Source organism: Nelusetta ayraudi, unplaced genomic scaffold (genome assembly GCF_046127955.1).
Source record: "Nelusetta ayraudi isolate G7.1 ecotype Tasmania unplaced genomic scaffold, CSIRO-AGI_Nayr_v1 ptg000052l, whole genome shotgun sequence".
Taxonomy (NCBI): Eukaryota; Metazoa; Chordata; class Actinopteri; order Tetraodontiformes; family Monacanthidae; genus Nelusetta; species Nelusetta ayraudi.
Genome location: NW_027466102.1, coordinates 3,425,766 through 3,447,705, shown reverse-complemented (window position 1 = coordinate 3,447,705; position 21,940 = coordinate 3,425,766). Strand labels below are relative to the sequence as shown.

General features: G+C 44.0%; 1 protein-coding gene and 1 long non-coding RNA gene across 2 annotated transcripts in view; both read right to left on the bottom strand.

The window, feature by feature from the left end:
* On the bottom strand, positions 1 to 8,536 carry LOC142896227 (uncharacterized). The gene is made up of 4 exons (XR_012928314.1): positions 8,366 to 8,536; positions 7,256 to 7,364; positions 5,345 to 5,414; positions 1 to 78 (listed from the first exon to the last, which is right to left on the bottom strand). It is a non-coding gene; the product is annotated as an uncharacterized LOC142896227 (long non-coding RNA).
* A 6,965-nt stretch (positions 8,537 to 15,501) lies between these two features.
* LOC142896257 (protein NLRC3-like) overlaps positions 15,502 to 21,940 on the bottom strand; it is a 243,361-nt gene continuing 236,922 nt past the window's right edge. The window contains exon 2 of the mRNA XM_076037839.1: positions 15,502 to 15,514. The gene's annotated coding sequence lies outside the window, so the exon portion shown is untranslated. The remainder of the gene's footprint in view (positions 15,515 to 21,940) is intronic.

The window sequence follows — 21,940 nt, the reverse complement described above, 5'->3', positions numbered from 1 at the left end:
AGCGGGTCCAGACGAGAATGTGAGGAAACACAGGCGAGTCGAGGCATTTCTACTTTCCGGGGGCGCGTGCCTCGAGAACTGTGAATACAGAGAACACAGAGAAACTCCAGCAGGAATATTCATTCTGCACTCAAGATGTTTACATGTTCCAATAAGTGTCACAAGATTGGCCCACAGCACACGTCTTAATAAAGTTATTTCTTGCTCCAGATATGACTTTTTATGATTAAGGTGAAGATAAACTGCGGTTACCATGGCAATGTCATACACGCGACGCTGTAATATTGCTACGCACACAAGCGTGCTCATTGGAAAATGAATTCTTCGCACAATGCAAGCAGCACATCTTTCTTTTTACAATTCGTGTCAGGAGGGGAAAACAACGATCTAGCGATTCACTGTAACGCGAGCTCAAAAACGAATGTGTTTAAAGGTCCAGTTTGTCCTATTTGATTTGATTTGATATTGTCATATAAGCTTCACATATATACTGCCCATAAATTCATTAATAAAAATGCATAATTGTAATGTATGTATATATATATATATATATGTATATATATATATATATATATATATATATATATATATATATATATATATATATATATATATATATATATACATATATATACATGCATATGCATATATAGAAATTATCTTAGTTAGCTGCTATTTTGCACCACCATATTTACAAGGAATACGGTGTGAATCCAGCCCGTCTAACAGTGCATTTGGTAATTATAGTGACTGCTCTTTAAATAAACCAACAAAGAAGAAGAAGGTGGATGAGGTATCCAGTTTAGGGTGCGCAGGCCATCGTAGCTCACTGGCAAGCTCAGGTTGGTGAGAGATGCTGCAGTCTAAAATTTGATTTGATTTGATTTTTATTGATCTCAAACAAGCACGAGTAAAACAGCCAATATGTGCCAACAATGTGCCACAACAAAAAGGATGATGTGCAAGTTCAAGAAGGAGCTTAAAGAAGCATAGCTAATGATAATCAGCCCCCCCAACATTGTTTTTTAAGCACATATATAATCAATGAATGAATAAAATCAACAAATTTAACCCTAACCCTAAATTAGAGTCAATTTATTTATTTCAGCGACATTAATTTAACCGCCTAATGTCGCTGTTTCCCCTTCAAAATCTCAAAATATTACACACTCATGTTGTTACACACTTTCAGAGCCAGCTAGCTAGCAAGCTTGTGGGTGCTACAGCTACAGCTAGCTAACGAGCTAGCCTTGTACAATAACTACCTTGCTTCACTAATAATGCTATCGACTTTTAAAAACAACAAACCTTAATAGCAATAACTTCTCCGCCACATTGACCCTGTGGCAGTTAAGGAAGGGAGAAAGCAGCTATACAGACGTGTGAGAAAACAGACTCTGAACTTTTGAGGTTAACAAACAAAAAACAAATAAATAAAGTGCAGAAAAAAGATCTGCAGTTAGGTGGAGAGCCGGGGGTAGTGTAGCAAAGTAAATTAGCTGCAGTGGATAAGGAGCTTGCTGCTGACTGCCAACTTTCCTTCATCTTTCTCACATGTGGCTGGCAAACGCACAGCGTGTACGTGCGTGTGTGTGTGTGTGTGTGTGTGTGCACCATGGAGTTTGCGTGCGCACGCTCACGAAAGCCAGCGTATCAGTTCGACTCAGCCCTGCATCGGAACACGCTGAATATTGCGTGTGGGCGTGTGTGTGGCGCCGGTGTGAATGGAGGCACATGCGCACTTGAACGTGGCGTAGCCGTGACTGTGACTTCTGCCGGATAATGAACTCAGAGCCTCCTTAGTCTTCGCCTCCCTCAAAGATTCGGTCGATTCGGGCTTTAAAACGCCGTCGCTTGAAAATGTGTTTCTTGGGATGTAAGAAATTCACAAAAGGGTGACAGTCCCTTTTTTCTCTTTTCTTCCCTCGTGTGGACTTGCGGACATAGAAATTGATTGTAGGAACATGAAAAAAGAAATATTGCATCAAAAAGGGGAGCAAGAGAATATAAGTTGGCGCTGTGTTCTCCCTTTTGCAGCTATTTCAATACCAAAGGGTTTTTTTTTTTTTTTTTCCCCTCTGACGGTTGTGTGAACGGCGCTGGAGCGTTTGCACGGTGAACATGGAGACAGCCTTCAGATGGTGCAAGTCAGTGTAATGTTGTGTCAGCTGGAGTGCCTTGAAATTGGAGCGAAAGCAAGGGGGTCAGGGCAGGGCTAAAGTGGACGTTTTTTTTTTTTTTTTTTTTTGTTCCCCTCCCAAGTTCGACTCCCAGCAGCTGCAGCCTGCACGACCCCAAGCTGCATGTTGACGAAGGCCGAGTCATCGGTCGTGTCTATTGGATAGATCTGAAGCGTCTTGAACACTTGTTTGCTAATCTTTTTGTTTCTGGAAAATAAAAAGTAAAGGGAGAGCTTTTGGAGGATTTTGTTTTTTTCTTCTTCTTCTTCTACATGTGCAAACCTCAACCCCCCCCCCAGCCTCCCACTGGTGAGCCTCTGTAGCTGTAACGCAAACATAATCGATCAAATTGAGAATCCTTGTAGAGGCCAATAACGTAATAACGACTGGTAATGTAATAAATTTGCCCTTTTTAAAATGTAATTGGCCAATAACCTAAAAACTGGCCAGTAACATAATGAAAGTCCCGAACTGATATCGTAATATTTGGTGACGTTTGTTATTACGTTATCGGCGCGTTAAAAAAAATCTTTGCAAATTTTTCAGATTTATACGTCCAAGCAGCACTTGTGATGCATCGACCGGTGTACAGATAAACTTCTCAAGAGCTCTTCATGACACGCGACCTGTGTTAGAACGGCACAGGTCAGCTGAAGTCTTTTCCCTCAGAACAGTGGTTAACACAGTGCTAGCATAAATGAGTTCAACATTTCGAATGGAAGTCAATAGAAAAGATGATGATACCAATTATTCCTATTAATCAAGTTGTACGCCCTTTGCGACTAAATGTATAATTATTCTCAAATCATTCCAGGAAATGTAAACAAAACAAAACAACTGCTTCAGTTCATCTTCCCAATGCCAAACAATTCGCTCGGCAATCGTGTAGCACTGATGAGAGAAGTCTGTTTTTTTTTTTTTCATTGTTTCTTTTGTTTGTGTGACACCAGTGCTTCATCACTGCTGCAGCGCCGCCAACCGTGAATGACTTCCTGCGTCTCCAGTCGTTGCCCCATTCAGCTGTTTCGCAGCACGGTGTGTGTGCTTTAATTCCAAGGCTTTGTTAGAGAGGTGTTCGGATTTCTTTTCATCACTGAAAAAACCTTGAGGATGAACATTGTGATTCAACAAACCTGTTAGGTTTCTTTCTTGCCGGTTAGGCATGAAGCATCGTCATCAAATCATGAGCCTGTTGGTTACCTGTTGCTTTGCTCCGTTCTTCAGTTCTTCCTTCATTTGGTTTTCTCTCCTGAGTGCCTGTGACTGAGTGTATAAGAGTGTCATGAACCCAATCTCACTAGGGCAGGTACCCAAAGCTGGCAGCACTGACTCGGTGACTCAGTATGTGCACTTTTGAAATCAGATTTTGGCTCACTGACCCTTTTTTGGCTTGTCTTTGCCAGTCTTTGCACTAATCTAGGTAGCCACTGGTCATGCCTCGGCCCCTGCTTTTTTTGGTTTCTTTGTTTCTTTGTTTGGTTTTTATTTTATTTTGCCCTTACCATCCCACTACAACATGGATTTGATTCATCTTTGTAGTTTGTTTTGTTTCGTTTGTTTGTTTGTTTGTTTGTGTGCGCGCCTCATATTAAACATATCATTATGATTCCAGCCGTTAAGCATTTCCCTTCACAGAGCCAGCGCGGCATTGGAACTCTTGCCAAAGCCAGACATGTGTAAAGCAAAAAAAAAAAAAAAAAAAAAAAAAATCATCTTTTCCTGCCAAACAATCCTTCGGTGCATGTCTTTGTTCTTCCTTTACACACAGAAAAGCCATCCAGCTCTAAAGAAACTACCTCCAAATCAACGCCGACCGTGTTATTTCGTTTGCAGTCGAATCCATCTACTCGTTCTTTATCTGCCTCTGGGCAAGACACGGCATTTTCACTTCCTGCTGCCTAACAGAAGACACTGTCGACCGGAGCTCTGTGAGAATACCTGAGCCTGATTCCAGAAATATCGGCTGCTCAACTCCAGCTGCCGCCACAAGGCTACTTCTGTTCTTCTGTTCCCCCGTGAAAGAAAAGTTGAACGTTTTTATATGTTTTTTTTTTTTTTTCTGCGCGTCGGCTCCTTTGACAATAAAGAAAGTGGCCCATGCTCCGAGGCGTTTATTTCCTTCTTTATTTACCACTGCGTTTTGAGAAATCAATAAGAAAAAGGCCCGTCCGTAAAGTTTATTCTGACTTCACGGTGTAAATTTCCTATTCGTTTTAAAAGCCCGCCAGCCAGATGGGAATATATCAAGGTAAATAGATCTAGCGGACGCACGATAGGTGGGCCTGCGAGCACTCAAAGTTGGCCATCGCATCATAATGAAACCACTTTGGTCAGGGCGCCGCCGTCATAAATATTAACGAGTCACGGGCAGTCCTACAAGTCTATCAGCGCTGTTCTCCCTCATTCATCAGACCGACTCATCTGCAAATCCATTCTTGGCAAGACTCGGCTTTATCTGCGCTCACCAGTCCACATCTCCGCCAGCTCCGGCAATTTCCCTCCCCCGACTCCAGCCCTCCACCCCTCCTCTGCCCATGCCGTCCGCCCCATCCTCCTCCTCACAGCTCACACCTACTTTGGCCGTAGCCGCTCTCCGCCTGCTGCCAGCGACTGCATCCAGTTCCAGGATCCCTAAAATTGATCTTTTCATCCGGGCCTTATCATTTTCAAAAAAACATAAATAGAAAATAAAAAAATAAATAAAATAAAATAAAATAAAAAATAAGCCATTGAAAACACTTTGTGACGTGTTATGAGTTTTGAAACCATCAGGAATTGTTTTGCCTGCACATATTGTTTTTTTTTTTTTTTCCTACAGCTTTTACTCGGCACTTGAGAATGTAGCACCGCGGTGACATTCAACTGTTCCATGTGATGGACTTATTTTACTTTTTCGCTCCAGTCTTTTGGATGCTGGGATTCTGCTGGTGCTTGCTGATTGTTGAATGTCAGCGCACGAATGAAAGTTTGACACAGCATGAGTTAAACGTGCATTAGATGATGGTTGAAAAGCGCTCCACGGTAAGGACAATCTTTGATCAATTTGATTCATAGGGCTGCCTTCACCAACAACAACTACGAGTAGTCACAGTAGTAGTACTGAGCACTGACGCTGGAGAAAGAAAAAGAAAAACATTGCATGAAGTCAGAGAAGTGAAAAACACCTTTTGTGCAATTTGCAAGGACGAATGGAGGATCTGTGGCCCCTGATGGATCTGATATCGTTGTGACAAACTGCAGGCGTGAATAAGGAGGTACGTCTATAAAAGCGGTCGCCACAATCTAAAAGAAAAAGACAGCTTCGGGGATCAATTTGGTCTGTTTTGATTACGTGCATTGAAAAGTTCATGTTGAAAATAAAAAAACAAAAAAAACATGGGTATGGGACGGTGAGCGCACACGAAGGCCACGTTAGCCGAATGTCCTTCGAATAAAGCTGTTTTCCATCAATGTTCAGATGCAAAATGTTATTCTTGAAGCACATCAAAAGGCTTTATGAAAGGGGAGTGATTCTATACAGAGAGTTAGTTATTAGATCTGATGATCTACCAATGAGGCATCAGGAAAGGTAGCCCAGTGTTGACACAGGCCAGTAATTATTGAGATTTGTCTTATTCCGGTCCTTATGCGCTGGCATAGCCCTTGCAAAACATAAAAGAACCGTTTTGATTTCATTTTCCTTCAAAGGCAGAGATGCATTTACTTACTTCACAAATGGATTATGTGTAATTGTAAAAGAGCACTCCTGGTATTTTTGTTTTGACTGTAAAGTCAAGGGTCTGATGAGTTCACTGCCGTCTGCGTTTTGAACTCGGATTTTGTCTCAATTAGTGACTTTATCCAGTCCCCCCCCCCCTCCCCCCGCCAGCTCAACTGTCACAGCAAAGGATCATTTATCCCCCCCACTAATCCACAAGGTTAAATACACATAAATAATGAAATAATAATACGACACCACTCTCTGCTGAGGCATAATGACAGCATTATGATAATTAAACACCCTAATAAGCCCCGGTCATATTTAATCTCTTTAAACTGGGGGTCAGCAGATGTGGAGGATGTCTCATTGTAGAAGCGCCTCCAATAGCGTGCACACAACTGCCGGGAAAGACAGTCCCCCCCCCCCCCCCCCCCCCCCCACCCTGGGGATCATCTCTGTATGTCACTCATACAATTCATTTTCCAGCAGTGTTGGGTCGTTTTATGTTTTGTACTGTCCCTGTTTTTAGGTGAGGCATATGAAACGATTATTCACATCCGTGTGAAACATGATCAATATTAGTTTTTCAGCTTTTTGGATGCAATGCAATTTAATACAATGAAAGAAAGAAAAAAAATGTGAAGAGCGTCTTTGTTGACTTGATTGTCAGAAGTCGGCCTCTCTTTTTGTTTCAGTTCTCCGATTAGCAAAGTCAGGTTTCAGAAATTCAAGATGCAGCCGTCTCCTGGTTTTCTGAGTCGGGGATGTGAGGCTTGATTGGGCAAACGCACCTGATAATCCCATAAAATAAAAACCATGTGAGGTGGATAACCATGCATGTATTAGGAAATGTGTACGGAAGTAAACTTGCCTTTAAGAATGTGTTTTCACGAGGGCTGGCCACGTTAACGCGTCATTACCTCGCTAACTCATTTATTTATAAACGCCGACAATTATTTTATCGCACATTAACGCATGTTGCTCACGTGCCGTGGGAGCCGTGAGTAGGGATGGGCGATATATCGGCGTTTGCGTTACATCGTCATAAAATTCACCGCGGTAAGAATATGTAATTTCGCGGTAAGAACGATAAAGTCGTGTTGATGACGTTCATCTGGCCCCCGGGCCGCATGTTTGACACCCAGTGTCATACAGGATTTTCCTGGTTTCTGCTTTCAAGAGGACGAATTCCTGGCATTAACTTCCCAATTAAACATTTTAGACTCATTGTTGAACTGTCCGTAATCAGAGCTTCTGGGCCATACTTCAAGTTTGGGCTTCTCCAAAATATCTGCGGCTTATTTACCACCAAACATGTTCACGGCAACTCATTTGATGGCACTCAGGCTGCACGATCCATCATGACAACGCTTACCAGCAGGACGACGGGGAAAGGACTTCAACGGTGTCAGGGCAAAAGGACCGACCGGCACGTTTGAAAGAGGAAGGTCCTCCCTCGCTCCTCCGTTTGTGTGTTGTGACAGCTGTGGTCGGGACGGATGATGATTAAGACTGATATTATCAGACAGATCTCATGCACGGTGACCCACATCTGACACATGTGCAAATGCGCACCGCACACACCACAGCTCTCTCTCTGATTAGCAGCCAAGTGGTGTTGGTGTGTGTGTGTGTGTCTGTTATGAGGTCAGTCATTAGAGATATTGGTTCCCACCAGCTGTGTGTCTGTTTTGCTTCAGCAGCAGGTTACAGGATGATCTCTCTCTTCGTATGTGTGTGTTTTGCTGAATTATATGTTTGTATCTACATAAGTTATTGATTTGTCTTTTATTTCAAGAGTAACACAGATAAGCACTTGTTAGGTGCAGAACGTTACCGTCTCTAAATGCATTGAAACTTGTAGCTATCCAGCAGTAGCAAGGTGGAGCGAATAAAGTGGCTGCTGAGTGTGCGTTCAGCAGAATTGGTGAAGCTTCTGCCATCTTCCCTTGAAGTTTTCAAGGTTTAAACCCTAAGAACTAAAAAAAAAAAAAAAGTCTGCAAGTGATTTGGGACAAATGCAGTGGAAACGACTTCCCGACAATATGAGTGTGACCGTGCTGAAGTGAACCTCATTCATGCATAATGACTGAAGCGTGCATATTTTTGTTTGGCAGGGATACATTACTTCAAACTCCCTTGATGCTCTTCGTCAACCCCTCTTTCTTTGTTAGTCTTCACATCAGCCGTGTTTCCTCACACCATGACCGTCTGCTGCTCCACTGTGTTCGCTCTCCTCCTTCCTCCAAGTGCATTCGTCGGACCCGTTTTGTTCCACCTGTTGGCTCGCGGTAATCAAACTTCTCCGTACGTCCGACTTTGCCCCATCGACAAGAGACACGGGTGTTTGTTTTTTTTTATCAGGGAGCCAACAGGCACATGATCGGCATCTGGACTCGTGCCCTAAAGCGCCTTAATGGAGCCTTAATTAGCAGAATTGGAACCACCTGCCAAATGGCTGCAGTGAGAAAAGTCACTTTCTTACATCTGTTTGTGTTTTTGAAAGCTCCCCTGTGGTTCGTTCTGTGAGTTTGTTCGTTTGGTCGACTGGCGTCCCACACCCTCGGTCTCCGCAGCTTCGTCCACCTCGTTGATGAATCCTATTCCAAAACAAGTTTCAAATGATTCAGTGGCGCGAGGAATGGACAAAACTCCGGCGTTCCTCGAGCAGACTTAACCACAGGCGGCGGGACTGTAAGTCATTGTGCATCCCGTTCCCAGCGTCAGGCAATCGGCACCGGTTTTAATTGCGATGAAAGCAGGGGGAGCGACTTCTGCAAGCTGCCCTTGAACGCTGCGGGAAGAAGATGAGGAGGAAATGGAGGAGGTAAACACGAGTAGAGCCTCCTGCAGTCCCAGCATCACCGCTGCATGATGGTTTCACTTGAAATGGAAAACGACTGAGTCGCTCAGAGGTCTTTCTTGTCGTTGAGAGGATATTTCCCCTTGGCTACCAAAGAGTTGAGTTCAGCAACGAGAAGCAATGCGGTTTAGCGGGGCCAGAGACACACGTCCCTAATGTGGCTTTTGTAGCGATAGGAAGTCCGGAGCTGTTGCTAACCGCATGAGCTGTGTGAATAATCCCATTGATTTTCTTTTAACCTTTAAAAACCTCTTTTTTTCTATGGGCTCATTAGGAAACGTTCGATCTGCTGGGTAAATGGCCACTTTTATGTTAACACCACTATAGTGTAACGTCTTCATTTGAGAAAGTTTTTTTTTTTTATTATTAAATTCAAAACATAGCTGTCAGGCCACAACAGTGGTTACACACGTTTTCCAGGGTGTATATTCAGAAACATTTACTTGAGATTTTAATCACCTGGCAGTCAAAAGGTTCAGCAGTCACTGGTGAATTATGGAGTCAAATAACTCCTCTGTTAACAGTTAGTGCTTTTCCACAGTCTTTCCCTGTGCACGAAGAGGATCATTAGAGAATTCACAGCCTTTAAAAGATTTTAAAAAGCATTTTCAGATCTTAATATTCAAATAAATAAAAAAGAGTTCCTTTAAAATTAAACTGTAATGGGAAAAATGGTCTAAGATAGTCGAGATTCTTCATTGAATTTTACCAATATAAATTACATTCACATCAATCACTAAAAGTTGTCAAACAGCTGTCAGTGAATCGTTATAATTTTTTGCCTCTGGGTAAAACGAAACTCAAAGAAAAAAGAAGAATTGGAAAGGATGCAAGTGTCGGGCTTAGGAAAATCTACACCGTGATCAGCCTTCCTCGGGTCTGCAACTCTCGCCGGGGTCATTGGATTTAATCATCGCACAAAAAGACCCATGTAACTTTTCAATTAGAATTTTATTTAGCAAAAATGAAAAGCCACTGCGGGAGTACGGAGCTCACGTTGGAGCGCTGGAGCGGAAACGGAGCCGCGCAGCGGCGTAGTTCCCGCTGCAGATAAGGCTAATGCGGTCATTCTTGGGGGATGTAAAGGCTCGGCGGTAATTTCCTGTAGAAACAGCAGCTTCCACAGGCTGCGGCAGTTAGTGAGATAGATGGCGCGGGAACGAGGTGGCAAAAACCACAAGTCAGCGCTTTCTCTTCTTTCCTTTTTTTTTTTTTTTAATTTTTCTTTATCTATGAGAACGGTAATATTGCATGATCAAGTGCAGCTCACGCTCTCACTCTCGCTAAGTCTCTCCCTCCCTTCCCGTCTTGTCCATTATGTTGAGTAATGAGTGCAGAGTTTCCAGTCCATCCAATAGTCAGTGTCCCCCTCTTAGAGCGACACACCGAGCTCTGAGTGATTGATGCTGCTGCTCCTTCTGATGGTCGGGTCAAAAGGTCGGTTGCCCGTCACCTGCAGGTGCGTGCCGTACAATTAATTCCAAAAACCGAACAATTACCTTCCAGCATGAGCGGTTGAGCGGCGGTCAGATTTCTGACCCGCTGCTTGGACTTTGAGTAACGGAGGTTGGTATTTGAACGAATTTGGCATCGACTGTGCGGCAGCCCGGGATGCCAGATAGAACATTTCCTGGCGGATTTTTATCTCGCACGTTCAGCTGGTAGGAGGAGTGTTCGTCTATGGGAAGCGAAACTTGGAAGGTGTAGGTGTCGGTGGAGCGCAGTAGCTGGAGGCTCCCTGTTGGCGCGAAGGGCAGGAGGAGCCGCGTGTGACTGCCCCGCGGCTACTTGCTACGGGGGCCACAGTGTTCAACTAAACTCCTGCCAAAGCCAGTTGGGAGGAATGTCTCCACTGAGAGAACACCCCTCGGCATCCTTTTTTTTTTGGTGTGTTTCTTTTCATGTGAAAAAACACCATCCTGTTATGATAAAAGTGCCACGACTGCAGCACCCTCGCTTATCTCTTTTAGCAGCAGCTACACTCTCCTCGAGTTCTTCTTCATCCTGTTGTACGGGAAGCTCGCAGCGGCGGCTTCCTGGCTCCGTCACGACTCGAAGGAAGCCAATTGGTTACGGAATCTGTGTGGAAATTGTGCGAGCGAGAGGGACGGGTGACATTTTAGATTTGAATACAAGCAATCGAGGATGGGAGGAGGTGGAGTGCACAAGAGAACTGAAGAGCTAGGAGGCAGGAAAACTAACTGGACTTGTGTCTTTGCTTCTTGTGTGTGTGTGTGTGTGTGTGTGTGTGTGTGTGTGTGTGTCTGTCCATGGCACATAGAAATCTCAAGGAACTACCGCATACAGATCCAACGATATGAGTGGCCTTTTTTTCCCCTAAGCACCCCTAAATTACAGTCATTTTGTTTTACAACATGACGACATTGGTTGACTAAGTTTTTTTTTATTTAGTTGCAGTAGTTAAATTTATCCAAATAATTCCATATTACCCCCAAAATATTCATCAATTATTATCTTTTTTTTCTTTTCTCTCTCACCACTTGCAACGTCTGCAACAGGTAGAGAGGGTTAGGATGGGGAAGGAGCACTTGTTTGGCGCCAGCGGCTTGCTTAGACTTGAGGCTCATGAGCCACAAGGTGCCGATGAAGTGCCAATGGAGTAACAGAAACTAGTGCTTCTCCGAGGAAGTTCAACCGTACCATAATATGTGCATTTGTGGTGGTGTATTGGTTTTGCCAAGTAGCAACTAGCAAGGAAAACCAGAGATAATCTTGGTTCGGTTAGTGAATGACAACACATCATCATGTACTTCACATGTTCACTGTTGTTGAGGGTTTCCAAGGTTTTTGTCACAGTACTTTCTGTGCTTTACTTCCTGTTTCTGTTTTCCCGCCTTTTTAGTTGCCCCCTTGATTTCATCACCTGTGTGCATGTTGTCAGTCCTGTCCTGGATTATTCTCAACTGTGTTCCCCTGCCCTCGATTATAAATAGTCCTTGTCTCCATTTGTCTGTATCTTTGTCCAGGTACATAGTCAGTTTTGTTTCATTTTTTTTTTTAGAATAAGTCTCCCGTTTTGGTTTTGGTTGATTTTCCCCTTCGAGGACACCTTTTGTTTAGTTTTTGTTTATTTTTCAAAATAAATTGTTCTTCTGTTCTCCAAACACGGAGTTGTCTGCATTTTGGGTCCAGCCTCTAACGCCTTCACCCCGACGTGACAGGTTAGTCTCTCCATGAGAAAGCAAAGCGCATTGAAATAATTTAATCTGGTACTCCAGAGTGTCTCTCCGGGTGTATAGAAATTCTGTTTGGTGCAAAGCTAGACAGAGTACCAAGCGCATCATGTGGGAACCAGTGACGATGACAATCTGATGACGGTCGTTGCCTGTGCAATTGCATTGAGTGCTTCACCATAAAAGTAATTTAAACTCTGTGGTAGTACAAGGGAAGTGTGGTGATGTGATGTTATGAAGCTTTACGAGTCCAGCTACAGGAGACTGAATACCAGTGTTATGGCAATCTAATGCACACATTCAGCCGTTTTCATTTAAAGTCTACAGCTATTTATTTATAAAGTTGCGATTTGATCATTTCATAATTTATCCAGCCTGACTGTCTCGTAGGTGTATCCATCTGTGAGCACAAATGCACTAAATTCTCAGATATGGGTGTTTGATAAAAATGGGAAGAGGATGAAAAAAAAAAAAAAAACTTGCCACAAGTATAATTTGACTGAAGTGAAACATCATTAAATCAGCAGAGCGGACGGAATCAAGCTTGTCTCCGGAGCCATTTCACAGGAGTAAATCTCTTGCCAAGTTATAGTCTGCAGTCATTTCCAATTTCATAAATATACCTTCACCTAACGTTCACCGTCAGTCTCCAATGATTGCCGAGAGCACGGTTACACCTGAATGGAAAGGTGGACAGATAAATAGATGCATTTTGATATATTTATACAGATGGACCGATATTTAGTTGAATGATGTATGTTTAATTTGATGGATGGAGGAACAGATGGATGGATGATGATGGATATATGAAAAGACAGAATCGACTCATTTAGAAATTGCAATAATCGTACAGATGAACGGATAGTTGGGCAGCTGAATAGATAATGACGGCTGGATTAGTGTTGGATAAATTGTTGGATAAGATAATAGATAAATCAATGATGGATGGATGGATGGATGAATGTTCTGATGGATTGATGGATGGATGGATGGAAATATGAATGATGGGTTGATAGATGAGATAATGGGCCGATTGGTGTTGAATAATTGGATGTTGGATGGTGTTGGGATGGAATCGTGGATGAGGTAACGAAGAAGTCAATGTTGGATGGATGCATGGATGGATGACTGGATGGGGAGCAGGCGCACAATAGAGAAGCCGCATGATCTTGGCACGAGTTTGAATCCTCCCCAGTGGAACAACAGACAAAAGCAACAATTAGGCTCAACCTGGTGTGAGAATTACGACGTGTCTGCGCGCCCGCTTGTGCACGTGCGTGCGCGAGCGTGTGCGAGTGGCATTTTTGCGAGCCAAATTGAGAGTATGCATGTGTGTGTGTGTGTGTGTGTGTGTGAGAGAGAGAGAGAGAGAGTGTGTGTTTTGTCAGTCCCTCCGATGTGCGTAAGTGGATTAGAAACAATGAGCTCTCTGTGATGAGAAGACAATAGAGCAGCATTCCCTCTGCATCCCTCTGTCACCCACTTTTTGTCCCTTTCCTGGCTCCATACAGTCGTCGCCTTCTCTTTTCTCCACTTTTTCATTTCCCTCTGTCAGATTACCGAGTGTCGGATTGTATTTTCGTCAACCTGGCAACTTTTGTGTACACATGTGTGCGTGCATTTGTCTGATATATATATATATGTGGTGTGTGTATTCGGGGGTGAGGGCGGGGGTAGTGAGCGCAGACCAGTGGTTATTAATCAGTAATTAGTGCTCTGTGATGTGTTGAGGATTAATTTAGTGATTCTCTGAGCTCCCATCTGTTGTCCACACACACACAAAGACACACAAGGACCATCTTTGTGTGTGTGTGTGTGTGTGTGTGTGTAATAGTCTCCTCTGCTTCCACGGTGCGTTCTGCTCTTCTCTGATCACTTCAGCCCAGCTGGACTCCCTGCAGCTGCAGGACAGAATCTGGCCAAAGTCTTTCTCAGACGATAAGCAGTGTGTCGGCCGCAGACGCACGCAGCAGCCTGGGCTTGCAGCCTCTCCGCAGCACCCTGGTGCCTCAGTGGAATCCCCGAGACAAAAAGGCGTTGGCTGTGTGTATGATGGGAAGCGTTCACAGGCACAAAATGCAGTTGGCTATTTGGAGCGGAACGTCAATCGAACCCAACGTTGATGCTTCAACGTCGGGTCTTCTTGAGTCAACTGCGGAAGCAGACCTTGCGATGCAAAATGAAATTCACTGCTATAATGATGTCAGTGAACTTCCCAGTAATAACTAAAGTCCATATTTCTTTGGCTGTCGCTCCTTTTTATGAAACGTATGCTAAAATATAAAGATCTGAGAATCAACCCTTAGTGACATCACACTGCGTGCATGTTTTTTTTTTAGTTTTTTACTCACCTTCCAATATATCACTTATTCAGCTGTGCTCAGCGAGGTAGAAGTGAGCTTAGAGCTGCAAACAGGTGGCTAAATGTCCTCACCAATAGACTCATTTTTTGACCGACAAATTGCAGTTTGTTTGTTTTTTTAGCCCCCTGCAGCCAATTTAAATCAATCTCTTGAGTTTTTGATGTATATTTCGCCATAGGGATCTCTGCCCCGACCACTAATTTGAAGCACCAGTGAAGCACGGTGCCGCTTTTTGCGACGCTCGAGTCCGATTCGCATTGACTGATGGGCATCAGCTGTTTCCAGAGTGCTTCACAGTCAGCAACATTAACAAGCTCACGTGGTCTGCACCGTGGTCGCCGGGACCTGCCGCTGTGCCGCTGGTCCTCTGGGCGAAGACCAGCAAGAGATGACAACAACTGAAAGGAAAGGTTTGCCTCTACAACTTTGACATGAAGACAATAATGTTTTTTATTCCAAGCTGAAGTGCTACCCATCGAATCTCCTGCTTACCTGTCGAAGCAATGAACTAATGTTTGACTAATATAAAGTACGAATATAAAGACAGAGTATCATATCAATGCAACCGAGTAATAAAGCTATTTATTTAGTTTTTTTTTTTCCTGTTGCAGAAAAGGTGTTTCATCCTGCAGGTTTATAATGGGCGGTGGCCATTAACACAATTGTTTTCAGCTGATCAGAATGTGGCCAGACCAATCAGGAAATCTGTGGAGCAAAGACCATCAGCTGCAGCCAGGCTTCAGTTACGACTGAGCTGGAGGCCCCTGAAAGCCCGTTATCAATGTCAGGCAGATAATGCAGCGGTGATGCTTTTATCGGAGCCATTGCGACAAGATGAATGTGGCCCAAAAATGCAAAATTTCCAAAATCCAAAATTTTTTTGGATACCGTTGCGTTGTCATGCGGACGCTTTCTCAAATGGAGACATGCAATGTATTTCATATTGTATGTATTTTACCTGATGTGTTTTGAATAACTTATAAATTGATATGAATAAATTGAATAAATTAACTCAACTATTCTTTTTATTTTATTTTCATTTTCATATAATTTCCTTATCTATTTGAATTGTACCATCTCCATAGTTTTATACATTTAGGCAACAATTCCAGTTAAGAAAAAGAACTGAGCTGAACTCTCAGTTCTTTTCTGTCAAATGTGCGCAAGTGAGCACATCAGGGGGAAACTGCGCAAGGTGAGAGTCACCTTTTCTTCTCTGACAAAAGCATAGAGGCCGCGACACCATTGGTCAAGTGTCGCCATTATACGCAGACAGACTGAAAAAGCTCAGCTTGACGTGCTAGCAGTTTTTCACAGCGGTCGCTATAAAAAGCAGCCCAATTCATGTTTCCGCTTGCCGGGCGACCAACAGCGCCGAGCGCACTTCCCCCTGGAAATGACTGATCTCTCGCCGTTTGTCGCTCATTAGGTGAGACGGCCCCGAGGAGGAGGTGAGTCAGTCTCGAGCAGTGCCTTCGCTTTTCAACTCTCAGCTCGAAACGCTCACTCGCGACACCCAAATGAGGCGTTCAGCGATGACAGGCCCCATTTGTAGAGCGGGAAGCAGCCGCTCTGATAGACGCAATTTGATCACGGCGGTGCAGAACGCAAGTCTTCTTTCAGGGCATGTTTTAACACCCACGTCTGCCTGTTGTAACTGAAATAAAAGGGGTCGTTCACTCGTTTGCCCATTTGCAACTTACCAATGTGGACGGAGGCCACCGGTGAGATTTTCTGATCCACACAAACGGTATTCCATCCAATGGACGTCAGTTGTGTCCATGTGCTTCAGCGTTTAATGACGTCGTGCTCGTGTGGTGTCATCTGCAGGGTCCCTGCAGACCACTGGGATGGAATTGGCTACATCTGCTCTGCGTTTTTTTTTTTTTTTTTGGGGTGCAGAGAACTCTCGGTAACCTGCTCGCCATGAGCCGCGTCTCGTCCATTAGCTTAACTGTCTTCAGAGGTGACAAGAGCCACATCAGCCAGGCTGCTGATGAACCCTTTTTGACCAATGAAACAAAAACTGATCATCTGGGAAAATGTGGCGGTGAAAGGAACTGTCATATCACACACACACACACACACACGCACACACAACCACACTCACACACTTGAATATATATGTATATATTAATTGGAAGAAACCTATGGAGATGGTGCAGTTCCATTAGATAGCAAATTGATAAGAAAACTGAAAGTAAAATAACAAGAATAATTGAATACATTTATTAAATTTGTGTTCATTTATTTAAATTTGTGTTCATTTCATTTATGAATTAAGTTGTTAATGACATGACACACCGGATAAAATACATACAATATAAAACACATTGCACGTCATGGAGCTCTCCAATCACAATGTTAGAACAACTTCAGCAACTGTCACTCCATGCAAGACATACACATGTAATCACCATCAAGTTTATTACAATATCACTGTCATGCCTTGGAATAGCAAGACTGCATGATTGACCATACATAGTTTCATGACTGTATAAATGTTTGCTCAGGTTGCTTCATTTTTGCTGGAAACACAGTCACTCGATACAAACCTGACGGACATTTGCATAACAACACGACACAAGCAGTGCGGATACACGGTACGGTCCTTGGCCACAGTGCACTGGATGAGATTCATCATCAGGGTGACAAGGAAGTGGGTGACGTTCAAATTTCCGGTGACCCTTCAAAACCAGCAGCGGTCACCGGCCCACTGAAGAGGCCAAGTCTTAATTACCTTGCTCAAGGGCACCCCGGCAGCGTATTTACAGCCCACAGTCAGCGCTCCAATCCCGTGGCTGGCCTCTCGTATCATCGCACGACAATAGAGAGCCGGAGCAAAGCGTTTTTCTTTGTAACGAGAGCTTGGCTCCGCAGTAATGAAACTTGTCCGGAACAAAAGAGAGCGCTTCCAATATCAAACTGTGTCCTATTACCATAATAAGCGACCTTCTCTATTGGCTGAGAAAAGGAAGAACATAGCCTCGGCGCCGGGCCCAATCCCGACCAAACGTCTTGATAACAACCTGGAATTAACGCCCGGCATAATGGAGGGCAGGGAGGGGAAGGGAGGAGACCGAGGCGTAGTGGGGGAGAAAAGACAATAAAGGAGGGGGAAAAAAGCAAGGGAGACGGGGAAAGGAGGATAACACGAGGAGGGAAGATGTCAGGATGTCACTTTCTCCCTTTCCCCTCTCATTATCCCCCCCGCAGGACGGAGGAGGGGGAGAGGCGGCAGAGGTGAGGAGGGGGAAAATGACATTTTCATTTGTTCTTTTAAAGGCTCCTTATTATCACCTTTCAAGGCCTTCTCTTTCTCCTTCTCCCGCTCCTTCTCCTCCACTCCCTCTGTTGCCTCTCGCCGCTCCGACAATCGCTTCAAACAGAAGTTTCCATCCTCTCCCTCTCTGCCCCCCCATCCCTTTCTTTTTTCTTCCCTCCTCCTCACTCGCAGGCGCTCTCTGTTCTGTGGTGTAATTGCACGGCTGATTAATTATAAGGGAACTGCGAGAGTGAAAAGAGGAGTTGGCATTTCAGACTACAAAGAGAAAGGAACCTAGGCGGGCGCGCACACTTCACGCACGCACACACACACACACACACACACAGGAAGGTGAAGAACAACAGGTCTTTACCTATGCAGCTTCCTCCTTAAAGCATTTTTTTTCCCCTCTGATGCACTTTTGCAACGTAATAAAAAAAAAAAAACAGAAACATTCTTGTGGTACAGCGCCTGCTCGGAGACACGCGTTGCGAAGTGCCCTGAGCCACTTTAAAAGCACCATAGAAACGCAGTTGTCAGTTTGTGCAGAATGCACCAGTGCAACAGCTGAACCATTTTCTTTACAGGGAAAGCAGATTCAAAGCACACTGACTTCTTGCTCTGACGAGTGTACTCCATAGCAAAGCTGCCAAACACACTGGTTGGAAATTGCTAATTTTTCGTTGTCGTAGCAAACATCTTTACAATAGAACACACAGCAGTGGAGTATAAAACATGCATGACTTTGTTTCAATCATCCAGGAAATTCACCTCGATGAAGGGGAATTCCTGATCAGATCAGTGAGGCTTCCTTAAAGTGCAAGAGGACTACACTACACTCACTGGCCACTTTGTAGTGTACTATGTGCATACAACAACACTGGATATGTTGTACGTCCACTGATGCTATTCTTTGGTAGCAGTAAGTGGGTTGGTTTTTTTGTTTTGTTTTGTTTTTTTTAAGCTCCTGTCGCCTTTCTATGGTCTCCAATGAGTCTGGCCATTCAGACCTCCAACCCCTGACATCAACAAGGCATTTTCCTCCACACAGCTGCCGCAGACTGGATATTTCACCTTACCTATATAAGTTCATAAGAAATTAGTTAATGTGACAAAAAACTGACCTTCAGTACAGATGACAATGGACACTGGTAGGGTATGAACTTGTATAGTCGACTGAAAATGCTCCAGGTTGGAGCGTAGCTAAATGGATGAGCGAGAAAACTGTGCAGAAACTTTTTTCCTTGAATATTCATAAGTGGGTGTTGGCCAGTTGGCCGGTCGTCATGAGCTGTGCTCCATTTGCCAAGACACAAGCATGAGGAGCCCTCCGCCTCAGTCTGTACTACACCCATCTCAAACCCAAACACAACCACAACCACAACAATCAATTATCTTGATATGTGAATAATTCAAGGAATGTAGGGCAGCAGTATGAAGTCATGATCCATGCACGACCTGCTCTCAGTGCATGTTGAGCCCAAGTTATCTGACATTTTAAAGCCCTGTCAAAAAACAAATCCATAACAGATGTTTGAGCTCAGTAAACTGCTCGTGCATATATATATATATATATATAGCTATAAAAAAAAAATCCTGTGTGGCTTGGATCTGAATTACTGAGCTGAGCCGCCCTTCCCTCCAAACCTCCGGCGTAGTTTTTTTTTTTTTTTTTTTTACCTCTCAGCTCTGCAGCTCCAAGTGGATCAATTCCAGGGGATTGATGGAGTTTTAGCTTTGGATTGATGCTGTTGCTGTCAGCGCAGGACTGGATTGCGGAGAGCTCCAAATCTCTTTGCCACTATCTCCCCGTTCCAGTTTGTTTGTCGTGCCTCGGAATCAGCTTTAATGGAATAATTTCGGAGGGGCAGAGTGTCACGGGAGGTGCGGCGCTTCCCCCATTCTCTCGGAGCTCTTTCTCCCATCACTGCAGAGCTGTGGCGCAGGATAATCACCGTAATGTACCTTACCAAAAGAGCGCGCATGTGTGTGTCATATCCCCCTAATTGTGTGTATAAGTCCCTGTAAGCACTTTTTGTCCGCGTGTGCATTAATGCCTCCATCGCGTGAGAGTGTCCCCTCTTTCTTAGTTAAAAGGAGTGTGTGTGCGTCGGCGTCTGCGAACACACACATTCCTGATGTGATTTGATCAGACACCAATAAGGGCAAATCTCATTAACATCAAACTGCTTTAGTGCTAATCAGGTTACCGAGCAACCGGCCAGCCAATGGCAGCTACTAATGCCATTAAGTAGAGCCGCGATTGGATTGGGATCTTATTTCAACTTCCTGAAGGCTGCCAGCGTTTTAATCAATAAACACAACCGCAGTGATGTCACAGTCCGTTAGAACGTCGAAGCCGGTGATGTCACAGCTCATTAAGATCGTAAAGATGGCGGATGGGGGAAGAGCAGGGTGGCGCTGAGTCGCTGTGCAGGGTGTCTCCAGTCCACACGCTCCTAAAAGGTGTGCTGGCCTGCATGTAATCAAACGAGGTAGCTGTTCCTTGATTACATACTGTTTGCACGGTATTAAGAAAGTTTGAATGGGACCAAAAAGGCAGGAGCAACTGGAGCGTACCAATGGAACGCCGACGGAATGCGAATAAATGTAACAAGACCGAACAATAAATGACATTGAGCTCATTCCTGGCAGTTATTCAACTGCCTCGCTAACTTACAGAGACACAAGGAGGGAGGAACCAATCAGGTTGGAGGTGGGGAGGAAAACACGGTTAACACACGGATACAACTTTGAAAAATGTTCACGTAAAAGTCACTCTGTGCTCTGTTTGCACCTGGCCGACACAGATGCCCGCGACCGCTTCGTCTTGGAGTTTATGTGCACGCCAGTGGCTCTGTAAAGCACATCAGGTTTGATTGGTTTCAGCCAGTGTTCACGTTGCACATTGTTTGCCTGAGCAGTCCAGTGCAGCAGGCGATGCTATTGACCAAGTATTGGACTGAAGACGTTCATTCTGTCTTCATTCATAGATAGATTGATGGATTGATTGATTTTGTTCAGACAAATAAAATAAAGATGTTAGCCGCTTTGACAGTTTCGACTGTGACTCCAGTCCTCCTCAGAAGCGGCCGATTCGACGGACTCCGTTAGGTCCGCTCGAGTCGGCCAGCTGTTAAATGACGCGTCAGCAGCACGTCGGATGATGCTTCCGAGGAGGACTGGAGTCGCATTGAAACCGTCAAAGCAGATAACATCTTTGTGTGTTTTATTTGTCTGAACAAAAGAAATAAAGAGTAAAGCCATTGACCAAGTGTTGTTGGTATTAATGACAAATAGACACACAAAGAAAGAAGTGGAGAACACAAGCACAAGTTGTTTTTATTTGAACTAGAGTTCTGAGTTTTCTGAGCACTGGTATAAAACACATCCATGAAGAACAGACTCCATTAGTGTTTGTTTGTTTTTAACTTGGAAACGCCAACAGCGACCATCAAGCCAGATTTTCTATTTTACGTATGACACACACAGCGGCCCATTTCCTTAATTAGGTATGGCTGTCACACATCCTGCCGATTGAGACCACCCAGGAGTACGTTTTCAAGCAGTTTAACCGCTGCTTGTGTACTTTGGTATTGAGTCTGTGCAGGCTGAGCCTTCAAAAATTGAGACCCATTGCGTCCCTGCTTGGCACTCAGCATCAAGGGTTGAACTAGGAGGTGGCTGGGGAATCATTTAACGATCCAGCACTCTCCTCCTTTACCTTTAAATGTCAGCAGGTTTAATCGGTGTGTTTACATGTTGTTAAGCAGCCAACGAATACATGCTTGGCGTAAATTTGTCCGTACGGTGTCAGTAAATATGAAAATTCCTGTTGCTGGTTCAAATTTAACTTTTAGAAAAACATTTCTAGAAAAGGGCCTTTGCATCGTTACACCTTTATTGCACTCACTTTATGCACTGTCATGCTTAACTAAAATCTTTTTTTTTTTTTTGTACTCCAGGTATTTTGAACAGGACAATTTACTTTTTCATGCTGCAAGTGGGAATTAGTCTTTTCAGTCAGTAAATCTTCAGATATCTCATTCTCAGAAACCTTCAGATTTTAAGGACCAAGAGCAGGGCTGAAAAATAAATGGTTACTGAAGGAGGTGTTTGGTAGGGACGTTTAATGGGGAGGATGATGGTCAGAGGAAAGACTTGTTGCTGTTGAGTTGGGGATGGAGGAGCCTGATTCATTAAAATTGAACCGTGGCCACTTCTGGCCCCTACTGCTGGTTGTTCCAGTGCAAACACACCCATCAGATTTATCAGATGTATGAGCAATTTTCAGCCTTGTTGAATCAGGTCGCAATTTATTGTCCCGGTTGCGAAATAAAATATGACCTTGTGCAAAAAAATACAGCAGGCACAG